General features: G+C 40.2%; 1 protein-coding gene across 1 annotated transcript in view; it reads right to left on the bottom strand.

Moving 5' to 3' along the window:
- Window positions 1–11,034: 11,034 nt before the first annotated feature.
- Window positions 11,035–14,843, bottom strand: part of Ttc8 (tetratricopeptide repeat domain 8) — a 64,919-nt gene continuing 61,110 nt past the window's right edge. The window contains exons 15-16 of the transcript XR_004518343.1: window positions 11,737–11,866; window positions 11,035–11,183 (exon numbers count right to left, since the gene is read on the bottom strand). The gene's annotated coding sequence lies outside the window, so the exon portion shown is untranslated. The remainder of the gene's footprint in view (window positions 11,184–11,736; window positions 11,867–14,843) is intronic.

Here is a 14,843-nt window from a genome sequence, read left to right as displayed (position 1 = left end):
TTTGGATCCATTGTCAGCTCTTTCTCTCTTAATTATAGTCTCTAAGCGCCAATTTTGCAATGAATTGGCATCTAAATTGAGCCTGTGCCTTTTTTACACTGCCGTTTGGTTTTTAATACTTTGACTAAGTAAGACAGACACTGGGGTCTTACCTTGTTTTAAGAAGGCATTTAGGGCTACGGGGGCAGGGAGAGATCATCTGCATGACATGGCCTGCTTAAAGGCAGATGCAGGGCTAGCACAGAGCACGGGTCCCAGATACTCCCCTCACCCTGTGTCTGGTGATGAATAGCTCTCTGCTCCTTTTGCCTCGCTCTCAGCTGATGACCTTGTTTACTTCAATGAAACAATAGGAGCGATGAGAAGAGAATATCACCTGCTCCCTGACACATCTTTTGGGGGTAGCATTGCTTATCCCCTTATACTCTGTCTTCTGTCCTGTTGTGGTGGATAGAGCTGTCTATGCTTCTGTGTAAAGCCAGACCCAACACAGGAATGCTTCCCTCTTTACCTCCCACAGTGGGCCTCTCTCCTGCATCCCCCTTGCAAGACAGCTCTCTGGGCGGCCCTAGACCCATCCAGTCTTCCCTATTTTCTTGGTTGCACTTCTCAAGAAAAACTGCAAAGTGTGCAGAGATGGGGAGGGACTGCCAGAGGCAGCTCAGGTCCTGTTCCTCTCTCCCGTTCCTCTCTCCCCTTCAGAGCTTTGCCTAGTGATCCCCATAGCCACGGAGGTATATAACTCAGGCCAGGCTCCCTTTCCAAATCCCTTCTCTGTGATGCAGAGTGGAACATATGCAGTCACGATTCCGATGACCTTGGGTAGCTTTTCTGCAATGGGGAGACCAGCTCACAATGGATCGGAGACTTCTTTTGTCCCTTGCTGCCTATTTATAAGTAATAAAGCCACTCTGTAAGCGTGTATATAAATGTGTTCTGTCTCACTGCACTCAGACAAATAGGTAACCATCTTATGTTGGACCTAAACAGTAGCCCAGGCTGCAGTGGGCACAAGTGTATGGATTCCTGCTTCTGCCAGTTGCCATAGTGATGATTCTCCACATGGTGGGAGTCCGCTCTTGGAATTGGGGATTAGAAAACCTGTCCCACACTTCTCTCTACTGGATTATCCCCAACAGCACACAGACATGAAGCAGACTACCTCTATAAAAACAAAGCAAAACAAAAAATAGAAACGAACACTTCTTTTGGCCTAAAATTGCCAATCCCGACACTGCCCCTTTATTACTCCCTTTTAATAGGAAAATACCTTAAAAGGGTTTTCTATTCCCACGGGCTCCACTCTTCTCCTTTTAATCTTCCTTGATCGCCCCAAGTCAGAGTTTCATCCCCACCATTGCTGTGAAAGACTTCTAAACCCAAAGGTCAAATATAAGTTCTGTTCTTTTTCCATCATTTGACTCAGGTGACACTGTTCCCTCTACACACACACACACACACACACACACACACACACACACATCACAGCTCACCCCTCTATCCATTTCCTTCTTACTTTGTAGCCACTCCTCGGGACCTCTATCAGTGGATAATCACCAGAGAATGTAGGGGCTTTCTGCATTTTGTGAACTCTGGATAACATCATTTCTCTCTGCTTATTGTTCCCCCAGCCCTTCCAATAATTGTGTGACCTAAATCCTGTGTTAATTCCCCTCTGCCTAAATACCTACAGCAGTCTCTGGCTTCTGACTGATAAACTCGACTGATGCAAATATATGTCTTCCATCTGTATGACAGTGTGTGGTTTCTGAAAGCTTTTGAATTGACTCATTTAAAGTTTACAGTTCTCTAAGGCCGGCATCACAAAGAGCATTGTGGCCATTTTTCTGTAGGAACAGAGAAACAGACAAGCAGGAGCCTCATTGCTGGTCTTATTTCTTCTACACAGCTTAGTAATTCTGGCCAACGCACTTAATCTTCCTAAACCTCCTTATCTGTAAATGAAGGGATTGGACTAAAATCACTGTCTTTCAACAGTTTTCACTGCAAATCACAAAAGAAATATATTCTACATCACCATGTTGTACTGGCATCTGCATGTACATAAAAAACTAAAACAGTAGTTCATGAAATAATACCCCTGCCAAGTGCAACATGATTCTTTCTTATTTATTCTACTTGGCTTTAAATTTTGTGATCAACTACATTGATTTCCCAGCGCAAGTATATGAACTGGACAAATTTCCTCCAGCATGCCCTTCCTCTAAGATGCTTCTACATAATTCTATGTTTAAAAGCAGTAGCAGTTGACAATGGACATAAACTTCTGAGACCCTGAGCCAAAGTAAGCTTTTCCTCCTTTAAGTTGTTTTCTCTGATATTTTGTCACAGTGACAGAAAGCTGATGAGCACACGTCTGTTCCATTCACACACCAAATTTTCCTGCCTCAGAGCCTTAGTACTTGCTGTTCCCTCTCCCTGAAATGATCTTCTCCCCCGATCTTTGAATGGCTTATTCCTTTTCTCATTCAAGTCTCAGATCACATAAAGAACAAACAAGAGGACTAAATTGTAAAAAAAAAATGTAGAACTTGTACAGAAGGAAAAGGAGATGGGCTTTGAAGGCTGAGAAAGCAGAGAGAATATGTGATTGGCACTGATAAACTAAATAGCTTGACACTCTGGAGAAGAGGCCAAATGTAGGTAGAAACAGGACAGGAAAGACTTGTGCGCCATGCCATGCTAAAAAGTGGACACTTATTCCTGCAGGGAATGAGGAGCTACTGAAGGTTCTAATCAAAGGCAAAAAGAAATAGACTGAGAAAGAAGTCTGATGTTGTTTCTTCTTGTCCCTTTGGTCTGGTTCTCCAGTTATCCTATCAAGTCTCTGTTCCAGCTCAAATCCTTCTGACATATATTCACTTCCCACTGAAGTTAGCCAGATTTGATTTACATTGTTTGCAACCAAAACCCCCTATCTTAGCACCTAAGAAACTAAGCATTAAAAAATGAAGTCCAAACAAAAATTCTAAGAGAGCTCATTGTTACCAGAAGAAACTGAAATCATGGAAATAAAGAGGTAAGCGTTCTCCCAACTACTACAGCTGTGGACTTTGTAACTACACTTTAAATAGTTCCTAGTAGAGAAGACTGTTAATAAAAAACAGCTAGGGAAATGGTAAGAAGCCAACTTCTCCAACCCCACCCTGCTCCCATACTCCTTTATTCTTGTAGCTTAAACTAGAGGACAATATCTACATCCTTGTGTAGAATGGATGCTAAAGTGTACCCAGGAAATAACTAGACTTTAATACAAGTCATAGCCAGCCCCCAAAGTTTAAAAAAATGGGCTGATATGTAGCAGTCATGAGACAACTGGTTGCAGAAGTTAGAAGTAAAATTCTCTAGGAAAGGGGGGTATTTAATTGGTGCAGCATATGATGGGACACGTCCTCCAGGATTTAATGAAGTTTAGATTGCCTGAATCTAATTGTGAGGCCATTTGCAAAATCAAGTTACTAGATAGCATTTTAAAAGATGACTCATGCTACCAGGAAGGGCTATAGCACAAATGATTATGTGCATTATCCCTGAAGGCTGTTCTCCTTGTCATGAAACAAAGCTCCTACAAAGCCCATCTCATGTTATAAAAGCTGCCTTGCTGAGGAGTGCCTCTAATAGAGAAGAGACTTAGGGAACAGAATAACAAAGCAGGCAAAAGAGGGTGGAAACCTTTACTCCAGAATCTGACTATTTCTCATCATGTCCGGGAGTATTTCATGCCTCATTGCTACAATGATTTTTCTAACTTGTCTCTGTGAGGTAAAAATAAAAACAGAGGCCACAGTTTCGATACAGCCGAGGGGCAACCACCTACAGCTATATAACCAAAACTCAAGTCACCCTGATGGTCATGAGACATTCTTCTCAAATCACAAACACAAAACATCAACTTTACATCCTTGTTAGCATGATTCCCTGCAACTATGCCTCAGCTGTGGAAACATTAATGCAAACAGCTGTTTGTCCTAAAAAGAATAACATAGACCAGTCACAAAAAAGGTCCTAATCTGTCCTCTTTTATGTTTGTAAACTGCGCTGTTGCTACCATGAGATAAGCTTCTTGCCTCCCAGTCTGAAGTCTCCTAGGTTCCAATCAGTACATTCTTTTATAATATGATGGAACATTTAAAAATTTCTAAATGTGATGATTTTATTTTTGATATCCCCTTCTTTTGAGTCTTCTTTATAATCCATTCTCATCCCAGCAGAGTGATCTTTTTAAAGCCTGAGTCAGATTCCAAACTGAAACTCTCTAAGCGTTCTCACCTCAGTCCAGAATGCGTTATAAGACCTTCCTGATCTGTCGATACCTCATTCGCCTCTCTCTCTCACACTCTCACACACACACTCACACGCTCCTCTCTAACCTCACCTTCCTTCTCTTCCCCTCACTTACCTCCGATCATCCTGATCTACTCTGCCCCTTGGACGATACCATGTATGCTCCTGAGATCCTGGAACACTCCCTGGTGTACCCGCTTAGCTCACCCCTGACCTGCTTTAAATCTAGGCTCAAAGGTCACCCTCTCCAATAGGCTTGTCCAATCCTTGCTATTCAAAATTGCAACCCACTGCTTCCCCGAGCCATTTTCTCCTGGCATGTATTCTAGCACGCATCCACATTTATCAATGGTTATCTATCTCCTCTGCTGCTGTACAAATCTTATAATCATAAGATTTCTGCATATTTTATCTATTACTATATTCTCCTTGCCTAGACTTAGTATTGAGTAGGTGCTCACATAAATATTTGTTGAATAAATGAATGGACAGTTTTTTTTGGGAAAACACAGCAGGATAGAAATAGAGAAAATCTTCCTGAGTTCCTACAACTCTAAGAACTCCCGGCAACAGAAAGAGTAGAGTGCAGACAAATGTTTTGGAGAAACATCAAAGGGACAGGATTTCCCCTGTACCCACACACTAGAAAAATATTTGACAGAATTAAAGGGAAGTGATGAAAGCAGAGAGTTCAGTGAGTTCTGGAGAGATTCGTGCTCCATGGGCAGCCTAAAATCCCTGAGGGGGCACACGTGAGTGTTGCTTCTACAGAGGACCAAAATGATACACAAGAAAGAGAGGAACAGTGGAGAGATTCAGGACCAAAACAGTCCCTGAACAGAAAGGAGAGAGGGCACAGGGGCAACCTCCTGAATGCTTGTCAGTATGTAACCAAATCCACATGCCCAACATTCCCAAACCCTGAGAAAGAATAGTGGTGGCTAAAGACTGATTATATCTCCCCGATCCCATTGGAATAAAGGTAGAAATCATAATGAAGTTGTGGATGCATAGAATTATATTTCCGGCATCCAAAATTCAAACTTGCTTCATTTTATTTTGAGTTGAAACAATCTCTAATATTTTCAAGAGTGGGATGAATCTTAAAGAAATGTATCAGGCAGAGTCCAAATCCTGCCCACCCTGAGAACTGGGATAAGCACTCCGTGTCCTCTGCTGACCTTGTGCATGATTCTGTAAGGAAATTAGAGATGCATTAGGCAGCTGCACACAGCTGAGGAAACACCACAGCAACCAAAGGACCATCACCTGAGCTTTCTTCCAAGCTGATTTATCGAGTGAATTTCATTCAGTTGGTCTCAGAAAATGGAAATGGAAAATTTATATTCTCTCTCTTTTTCCTTTTTCATGTTTCAGTACTGAAGTTCTAAAAGTGGCCCATCTCTCCTCTTCCTAAAATTATTCTGAATGTTTTTTCTTTTCTTTCTTTCTTTTTTTTTTCAGATTTGCTGACTGACTCATGGAGCCTGTGCTTGAAGGATTGGGATAGAATTAGCACACAGCAGTTCCCTTGGGGTCACCGCCCCCCATATCTCACATTGGCAAAGCTGCCAGGATGACAGTGTGTCCTTGACAAGTTCTCTTGTGGACAAGCACATCTCTGGTCTGTTGAATGGGATCCATGACCTCATCACTCTACCGCTGGAAAAGACCATAACCAGAACAGGAAAGTTGTCACGTCAGGCTGGATGAATAAATGATGACTTTCTAAACAGACCTCTGTGGGACTATCTCTCTAACCTATCATTGGAAGTAGAAGGCAGTAAGCATGAAGTGATTTTTGGAATACCTGAATCAGCGATGGATTCTTCGGTTGTCATGGTGATTATTCAACTATGAATCAATGTCCTTCTGTACACAGTTCCAACACCTTAATGAGGATTTTAAAAATAAACTGCAGGATGTGCCTAAAATGAATATTCCTAGAGCTCTTCCCCAAGCTCTGATTCAATAAGGCAGAGTTCAGGGCCCAGGATTTTGAGTTTTTTCAAATACCCTTCTCCAAGAAGATCCTTATTTAGTTGTCTTCATGGCACACTGTAAGAGATATGTCCCAAAACTTAGGACCTGCCTGCAGTGGACTTTGCATCTTTGGGATAGCCAAGGACCTCAGTTTTTGTCTTTGTGTTTCCTTTATTCCAGAGACCTGGAATTCTTGTGAGTTACTGATGCAAAATTATTAAAGCTAATATCAAGCAAATATGTAGATAAGAAAAAAGTTAATTCTGAAGTCTGTTTCATATTAAAATAGACCTCATTCCTTTAGAAAACTTAGAATCATGATTTTAGAGAGAAACCTTCCATTCTTATATGAAAAGAAAACCCAATTTCCTAGCTTAGTTTTAAAATTGTATAAGAAATTAATTTTGTAACTCCTAGCCTTCTGGAGCTGTCATAATAAGAAGCAATATAGGTTTTATGAAAAGTTTTGTTACTTTGCCTCACAGGTATATGCATATACATTTTGGGAAAGAAGACTTCAAATCATTCCATATATGGTTATATTACACCACAGAGAAGTAGATAGAATTGAATTAACCACTGGAATTTAATTAAGTCTATCTCCAATTATTCCTTTCAAAAAAAGCAAATTTATGAGTCAGTTTCATCTTATAGACAAAGTCATGGCTCATGGGATTTTAAAATCATAGTATTTTAGGTTGAAAAATATTTGAGAGAGCCTCCTTTCCTATTTCTTAATATTCATAGATTCCAGTGGTCAAACCTAGGCATAATTCTCGGAACTACTCAAATTATTGTGCTGTACTAGAATTTTATCATGCTGACTGTGACTTGAAATAAGTTTATTGGGAGTCAAATATGTTTGTCATTCAGTTGTTTTGTTTGTTTCTTTAGTTTTTAATATTCAGATTTGACTTCTACAAGTATATCTCAAACTCATATATATTTGTTTTGTTATGCTTTAGGAGGTGTGCTAGATGAAGGGAGTTGTTTGAAATAATAGCAAAACAAGCTGATACAAAGACTAACAAGAGGCATTTTTGAAGGAACAATCACAGGTGATAATCATAGTATACATTAAACTTAACATTTCTGTATTGACTGTTCTATATTCTTGGTAGAATGACCACCTCAAGGACGTAAAGACTTGCATTTATCAAATAAATGTTTAATTGTTTATTCACTACTCTCATTAATGAAAAAGTAAATTAACAAATCCATATTTAAAAGGTCAGCTCTGAGGGTTAACTAGAGTGCTTAACTAGAAAATCCAATCTTTCTATCTCACTACCTAAGAATTCAGTTACTTGAGGTTAACCTGTACTGTGCTTTGCAGAAGTCAACACTTTGGTTTTTGTTTGTTTGTTTGTTCTCTGGTACTAGGGACTGAACCCAAGACCTTCACGCATGCTGGGTGCTCTACCATTCAGCTACATTCCCAGCAGGATTTTTATTTTGGTTGTTAACACAGCCTAGCAAAGAGATTAATATAAAAGAAGTGCTCTGTGTTGCCTTCAAGTTCCTGGAAATGCTCCCCCTACTGCACATGGATTCTCACCTCTTTTCGGTGTTCCCCTTGCTTCCAGATTCATTATTATGACCCAGCACAGTCCCAAGGATGAAGCAAAAGGCCTTGCCAAAGATAAACCAGTCTAGATTATGCCATCCTGGAATGCACCCAGTAATCAGGCAGAGATGATAGGATGATCTTGTCTAAAGGGCATCTGACCTGGCTCAGAAACTGGTTCCTGTGGCCAGCACTTGTCTTAAAGCAGGACTTTCAACACTTAGGACAATTTACTCCTCGGAAACATAAAGGAGAAGGTGTAAATGCTCTGTGCAAGCTCTTCTCAGCTCCAGAAACAGTATGATTCCCTAATCAACTAGTAGGTGGCTCCTGTAGGCACCCCCAAAATGTGGCTGTGTGAATGGATTTCTCCAGTGTGTATGAAGAGAAAAGAACCCTCTGGCCTCTGTGAGCTTCCCTGACCTTTTTTTCAAGGAATATGCTTTTGAGATGAAAGGCGGCAACTAGTTGAGAAGCACAAGTACAGGCATTCCATGTTTAACGAATTCCATGTTTAACAACTAGGTTACTAGTTCAAATGAATTGGTCACTAAGTGTATATAATTTGTGCTTTACAATATTCAGAACAAAAATTATCAAAGAAAACTAACTTGATAACTTTGCTTTTATTTGCACAACTCTTACATGCAACACTGTAAGGTATAACAACATAAAACTATAGTACTGTTCAGTGCAATTAGCAAAAATTATAGTACACTCTTCTTTTACAATGCTGGCCTTCAGTGCCTGTGTCTTGATTATCCTCTCAGGCTGGCCTTATCTACCTGCCCACAAGATGTCTAATTAACTTACATATCTACAATACTTTCTCCTCTTCTTGAATCTGGGTTTGGATGGACTAGCCTTGGTGTGACAAGCAGCCAGAAACTAGGGGGAAGAAGGCAGCCTTTAAGAGCTTTTGCCATTTCAATCCTGGGTATCTTTCCACTTACATATGAAAATATCCAGATTGGCGTCCTTGAAGATAAGCAACCACTTGGGGAGGTGTTCCAGACATCTCAGCCACCCAAGGTGGAAGAAAATGAAGATATAAGAGGTCAAGAGAAAATTTACAAATATGAAAGCCAACTGAGGAGTAGCCCAACGACACATGAGAAACTACATGTGCAAGAGATGATGATATTGATCACGTGAGCCAAAGTTCCTGTGCCAGTGACATGGGGGAAACATCGACCAAAGCAGATGCAGGTATGAAGACCCATGTGATTCAGACGACAAAGGAAACGGCGATGTTAGTACATGTTTCACTGCTAAAAATGGTACAAAATGGTCACACAACCAAATGGAAAAATCCAGTCTTAGAACTACATCTGAGAATATAGTGAGGATCTTGGCAGGGGTGAAACCTGTTGGATGGGCTGCCAGGACTAACTTTCAATGCTGGAAATTATTTGTAACAGACAAAATGCCGTATGGTGTTGTGAAATGTACAAATGATGAAATACAAGTAAGGTATTCTGTATGCACAAATAGCCATATTCAAAAGTGGATTTATTATGACACCACACTAGTTGAACTGAAAGCACCCTTAGGTCTGCTATACTTAGCAGAGCTTTCTCATGGGAATCACAGGAATGTAAGGGCCAGGGATTTAGCTCAGTGGTTCTGCTGCCTGCCTCATAAGCACAAGGTCCTGAGTTCAATCCCTGCTACCAAAATTAAAAAGGCACAAGAACTCACAGGAATGTAAAAGACTTATGGGTATGGGCTTCAGGTTTGTAGAAAAACAATGACACTGAGGAGATTTGATTTCTTTCAAAGTTGCCTGAGTTTTGTTGATAAAACCAAAATAGAAAAAGAACAGATAATCTGGCTGTTAGCCGTGCATTGAGAATTTTGTTTCAAAAGGTCAAGCAATTTACACACCATCTGAATAGTGACTACTGATGAACGTCTTAAAGCCTTTCACGGTCGCTGTAGCTTTAGGCATTATTTGGCACTCACAGCTGAAGGAAGAGAAGGGAAGGAAGTGATTCAGCTCCTTTATTTATAGCTACACTAAAACCCTGACAAAACTGAAGTCTGAGATGGCAACGTTTTACAATAAAACTAAAGGCAGAATAGATGTTGATGAGATACACAGCAACTATGATGTAACTGGATACACAAGGCACTAACCAATGAATGTGTTTTACTCGATCCTAAACATCAGTGGCATAGTTTGATAATTTACAAATAAAACAAGTGCAAAATACCACAGAGAAAAATTTTTAGAGGATTGAGACCAGAACTCATGAGAGATTATTTACAGCAGAGGAAGAACAAAAATGTTTCTGCCTAGGGAACTATAAAAAAAAATGTGGAGCACACTGGTGAGCTGACAGGTGAACAGACAGTTGTAACATCACAAAGACCTGCTATAACAACAGAAAAATAAAAAAGATTTCAACTGTGCCCTACAAGGAAGGGCAAGAAAACAAAATATATGTGCTATCAAGGTAAGTGTTACTTGTGCATGGAACATGTAACTGTCATGTGTGATGAACTGCATTGTGTGCACCAGTTGAGGCAAAGATTATTTCTGTGATAGATTTTTGTTTGTGTTTACTTTGTAGTTCATTCCTGGTTAATTTCTAAGTATTCAATTTTTCTTGATGCTATTGTGAATGCTATTGTGTTCCTAATTTATTTCTTAGTGGGTTCACTACTGTACAGGAATGCTACTGATTTTTGTGTGTTTCTTTTCATCCTGCTATGTTGCTTAACTTATTAGTTCTAGGACTGTTTTGCTGGAGTGCCTTGGGTTTTCTGTATAAAGGATCATGTCACCCACCTGTGAATAAGGATAGTTTTTTTTTTTATTGAGTTTATTGGTACATTTAGGGATACAGTACAGTTACATTCATTGTTGGGATCATGTACCTTTACATGGCAAGTCTTGATTCTCATTTTTTTCCCCTTACCTCTGCCCTCCCTTCACCCCCTCCTCCCCTCCCCATCTACAAACACTTTATTTTCATCTTTTCATTCTCTCACATTTTTTTCTTTTCCCTTTTTGTTCTTCCCCTACGTATCACACCTTCCCTACACCTTTAGCTCCTTTCCTCCCATTTCTAAATGTCAGTATCACATAGGTTTTTATTTCTGATGTTATCTTGCAGATTTTTTAAGCAAGTAAACAGCTGATGTGATACCCCCCAGAAAGTTATAGTACTGTCCTATAGAGAAAGCCACCACAAGGCCACAATGTCGCTCATGTTCCTGGGTGAAGAGTCCAAATGCAAGTCGTAAGTCCGAGTGACGGGCCATAAGTATAAGCAATACGTGTTGGTCATAAGTTCAGTCATTAAACAGGCAGCTGGTTAAACTAGGAATGTAAAAAATATTTTAGTGGAAGAAATTTCAATTTTCATCCTTTCATCAATTATTTCTTCGCTAAATCTAAACAGCAATACTTTTTCATGAATATCTAATAACGCTTACTGTTTCTTTTTTCCTGATCTTTCCACAATACCTCATAGGACCCTAGCTAAGGGATCATCTTAGATGAGTAGATTTAAGTAACATCTTTCCTACTCCTCATGTTGATTTCGTGTGGCTCTCAGAGCCTCCTACAGAGCTTGACATGCCCTCTTTAACTTCAGGTAGAATGCCTACTTATTTCATATCGACACCTCATGGTTTGGTTATGTCAGGGCTTAAAGCTACGCTGTTCTGTGAGCTTACTCACATTTTTGGGAGTAAACAACCACAAGATATTGTGCCTACCTATTATATCTGAGCTATACTGAAGTAGATGTGCACAATTTAATACAGCTCCTTGAACACAGTGGGCCTCCATAGGAATATGTACCACTGAAATCTTCCAGAGATAATTCCTTCCCCACCACCCCACAACTTGCTGAGGTCCCTTTACTTACCGTCCATTCCTGCCCCCAGATACTGAGCCCATGTGGTCACCCCAGATAGACACAGGACCTCACATCCCAGTACTTGTCATGGACTCAGTAGTACTTTGTCCTCTGGCAGGCTTTGTTAGTCTAATTTGAACTAAACAGAAACATGGTTGTTGGTCAGCAGTATATTCGTCCTCTGAGTCACAGCTGTCTATCAGCAACATAAAAAAGAAGGTGAGGAGGCTCACTTTTTCTAGGCCCTTCAGGGCATTTTCAAAGTTTAAAAATGAACCTCAGTCTTTTTTGTTGAAAAACTTTTTCCATTAAGGTACACTATGTCCAGAACAGCATTCTACCTTACACCATCTGCAAAAAACTTGTGTTCCCAATATTACCTTAAAATTCTTTTCCAGGGATTACTGAGCCTATTAAATGTGTTAGCAGGGGCAGGCTTCATTCAGATAATTAGGCCCCCATGCCACTGGACACACATATCCCATAGTGGGATGAAGATTGTCCTGCAAATATTCACATCCACTTCTGTGAAGGTCTTATTTGGATATAGGATACTTACAGGTACAATTAGTAAAGATAAAGTCACACTGGAGTAGAATATACTCTGTATTAGTCTATTTTCTGTTCCTATACTTTTAAAAAAACTGAAACTGGTTCTTTATTAGGAAAAGATGTTTATTTAGCTTGCACTTTTGGGAGCTGAAAGTCTAGGATCGAGAGCCCCTATCTGTTGGGTCTCTGGCGAAAGCCATGTGGTTGTGTCACATCATGGTGGCAGTGTACAAGAGATAGCGATTCAAGGGCCAGGCTTGCTCTTTTTCTAACAACTCACTCTTTGGAGAACTCACTCATTCCATGAGATTAGTATTAATTGCTTCTGAGGACAATGCCCCCAAAGACTTAATGACTTTGTACTAGAACCCGTCTCTTAAAGACTCCACCACCTCAATACTGCCACATTGTGGACCAGGCTTCCAGAACCTGAAGTTTTTGGGGACCCACGCAAGCCATATCTAAGCCTTGCAGGCATTAAATGCAATGACAGGGGTACTTACAAGAAAAGGAGAGATTGGAGGTGTGGGTCGGGGGACAGTACTTGCTAAGCTTGTAGGAGGCCCTGGTTTGATACCAAGCACCACCTTTAAAAAAGAAAAGGAGAAGACACATACAGATTCTAGAAGAGAGAGTCACATAATGACAAAGGCAGAGACTGGAGTGATGCAGCTACCAGCCAAGGAATATCAAGGATTGTCAGGAATCTAGGAAGAGGGGAGAAGAGATTTGTTCCCAGTCTTTAGAGGGAGCATATGCCCTGCTAATTCCTTGACTTTAGAATACTAACTTTTAGCACTGTGACATCCCTCACATAAAATTATACTAAGGATTGTGTACCATGGCTCTATAGAATGGAATACGATCAAAGGCTCAGATCATAATGAAGAGAAGGAAAAGAGAAGGAAGAAGACTGAGCACGTGCTGCTCTAATGGTAAATCCCCAAACTGTCTTATGCGTACATAATTTTATTTAATATTCAAATCAAAACCCTGTGAGAGATAGTATGCCAGGACGCTTTCAGAATTTTACAAATTTAATATAAAAAGAGGCAATAAAGACAGATATACTGAATTATGCACTAATGATTTTTATATTAGATAAAGGAAAAATCTGATATCCCTCATATAGAAAATAAGCATTTTTATTTGTCCATGGGTCATATACTAACCAAAAACTAAATTTCCCTGAGAACTCATAATCAGATGTCATTAATGTCAAGAAAGTAGATGCATAAAGAAATTGGTAGCCGGGAGTGGTAGCGAACGTCTTTAATCCCAGCACTCGGGATTAAAGGGAGGAGGATTGCTGTGAGTTCGAGATCCGCCTGGGCTACATAGTGAGTTCCAGGTCAGTCTCAACTACATAGTGACACCCTGTCTCAAAAAACAAAAGGAAAAAAAAAGAAATTGGTAATCATATAGGTAAATTTAAATAGACATTAGCAAAATAGTAACTAATGACTGTTTTGAAAGAGATAGAAACAAGATGAAATTAAAAGTAGTGGGTGTGCAATGCACTAACATGTAACACTGATGGGTTTTGAATTATGAAGGAAAAGAATAGAAATATGAAAGGCATAGCCTTGAGTATGCCTCATAAATATTAAGAAAAATATAAAAAAGACCCTGCAAGAGATTATAAAGCTTCCCGATTAGAACAGAAGCTAACAGAAATGTTCTGTGACTCTTCTCCAGTACCACATCAACTTGTCTCTGCCTTTTGGATCTAGTGTGCACTATGTGACAGGACAAAGAGGTGCCATCCGGCCAATGAATTTGTTGTTCCTGGCCCCTTTAGCTGTGGCCAGAGGGGTTGGGGGCAGGGATATGTTGAAACAGGTGGGCATGAAGCTGATCACCCCGACAGAATTTAGGCAGGTGCTACACCACTGAGCTACGTCCCCACCCCTACCCCAAAAGAATTCACACCACAAAAGATACATCTGTTTCATGTGGCAGATGAATGCATTTAATATAAAACTACATGAATATGAAGATTTGTTTCTGTATTAAAAGCAAATAGAAGATTTTGATTTCCCAAGTGGTATCTATCCAGCAACTTTCAGGATCTCAGATTAACTTGCAATTAAAAATAAGAATATGATTCACTCCAGCATACACACACCTACACACGAGTGTGCGCACTCTCACACATACATACACGCACACATATACACAAATACACAAAGAAAATACCCCACGTAGCCCCAGTGGTGTAATCTATGTGGCTCCATGTGGGCAGCAATGGACACGTGAGCAAAGCCAGCCCTGAAAGTGTCTCCAAACACTGATTCATCCTCCCACGGCCTTCAAAAAACATTGCATCGCATTTACAGCTTTGAAAATGTAATTAACACTTTTGCTCAAGGGAAAGTAGATCCCTGAGAGTTTTAACAGGACATACTAGAAACAGATTCAAATCTCAATGAGCAATGGCCTATTCAAAGGGTAAACCAAGCATAGGCCCAATTTTCTGGTCTTCTGGGAGCCTGGACACTAGTAGTGGCTCAGGTCCACCTTTCTTGGAATACCCCAGGCATTGTTATATTCCCCCACCTCCT

Source organism: Fukomys damarensis, unplaced genomic scaffold, assembly GCF_012274545.1.
Source record: "Fukomys damarensis isolate Sample0158 unplaced genomic scaffold, DMR_v1.0_HiC HiC_scaffold_21, whole genome shotgun sequence".
Lineage (NCBI taxonomy): Eukaryota > Metazoa > Chordata > Mammalia > Rodentia > Bathyergidae > Fukomys > Fukomys damarensis.
Note: the sequence above shows the minus strand (reverse complement) of the source record. Positions and strands in the feature narration are given on the sequence as shown.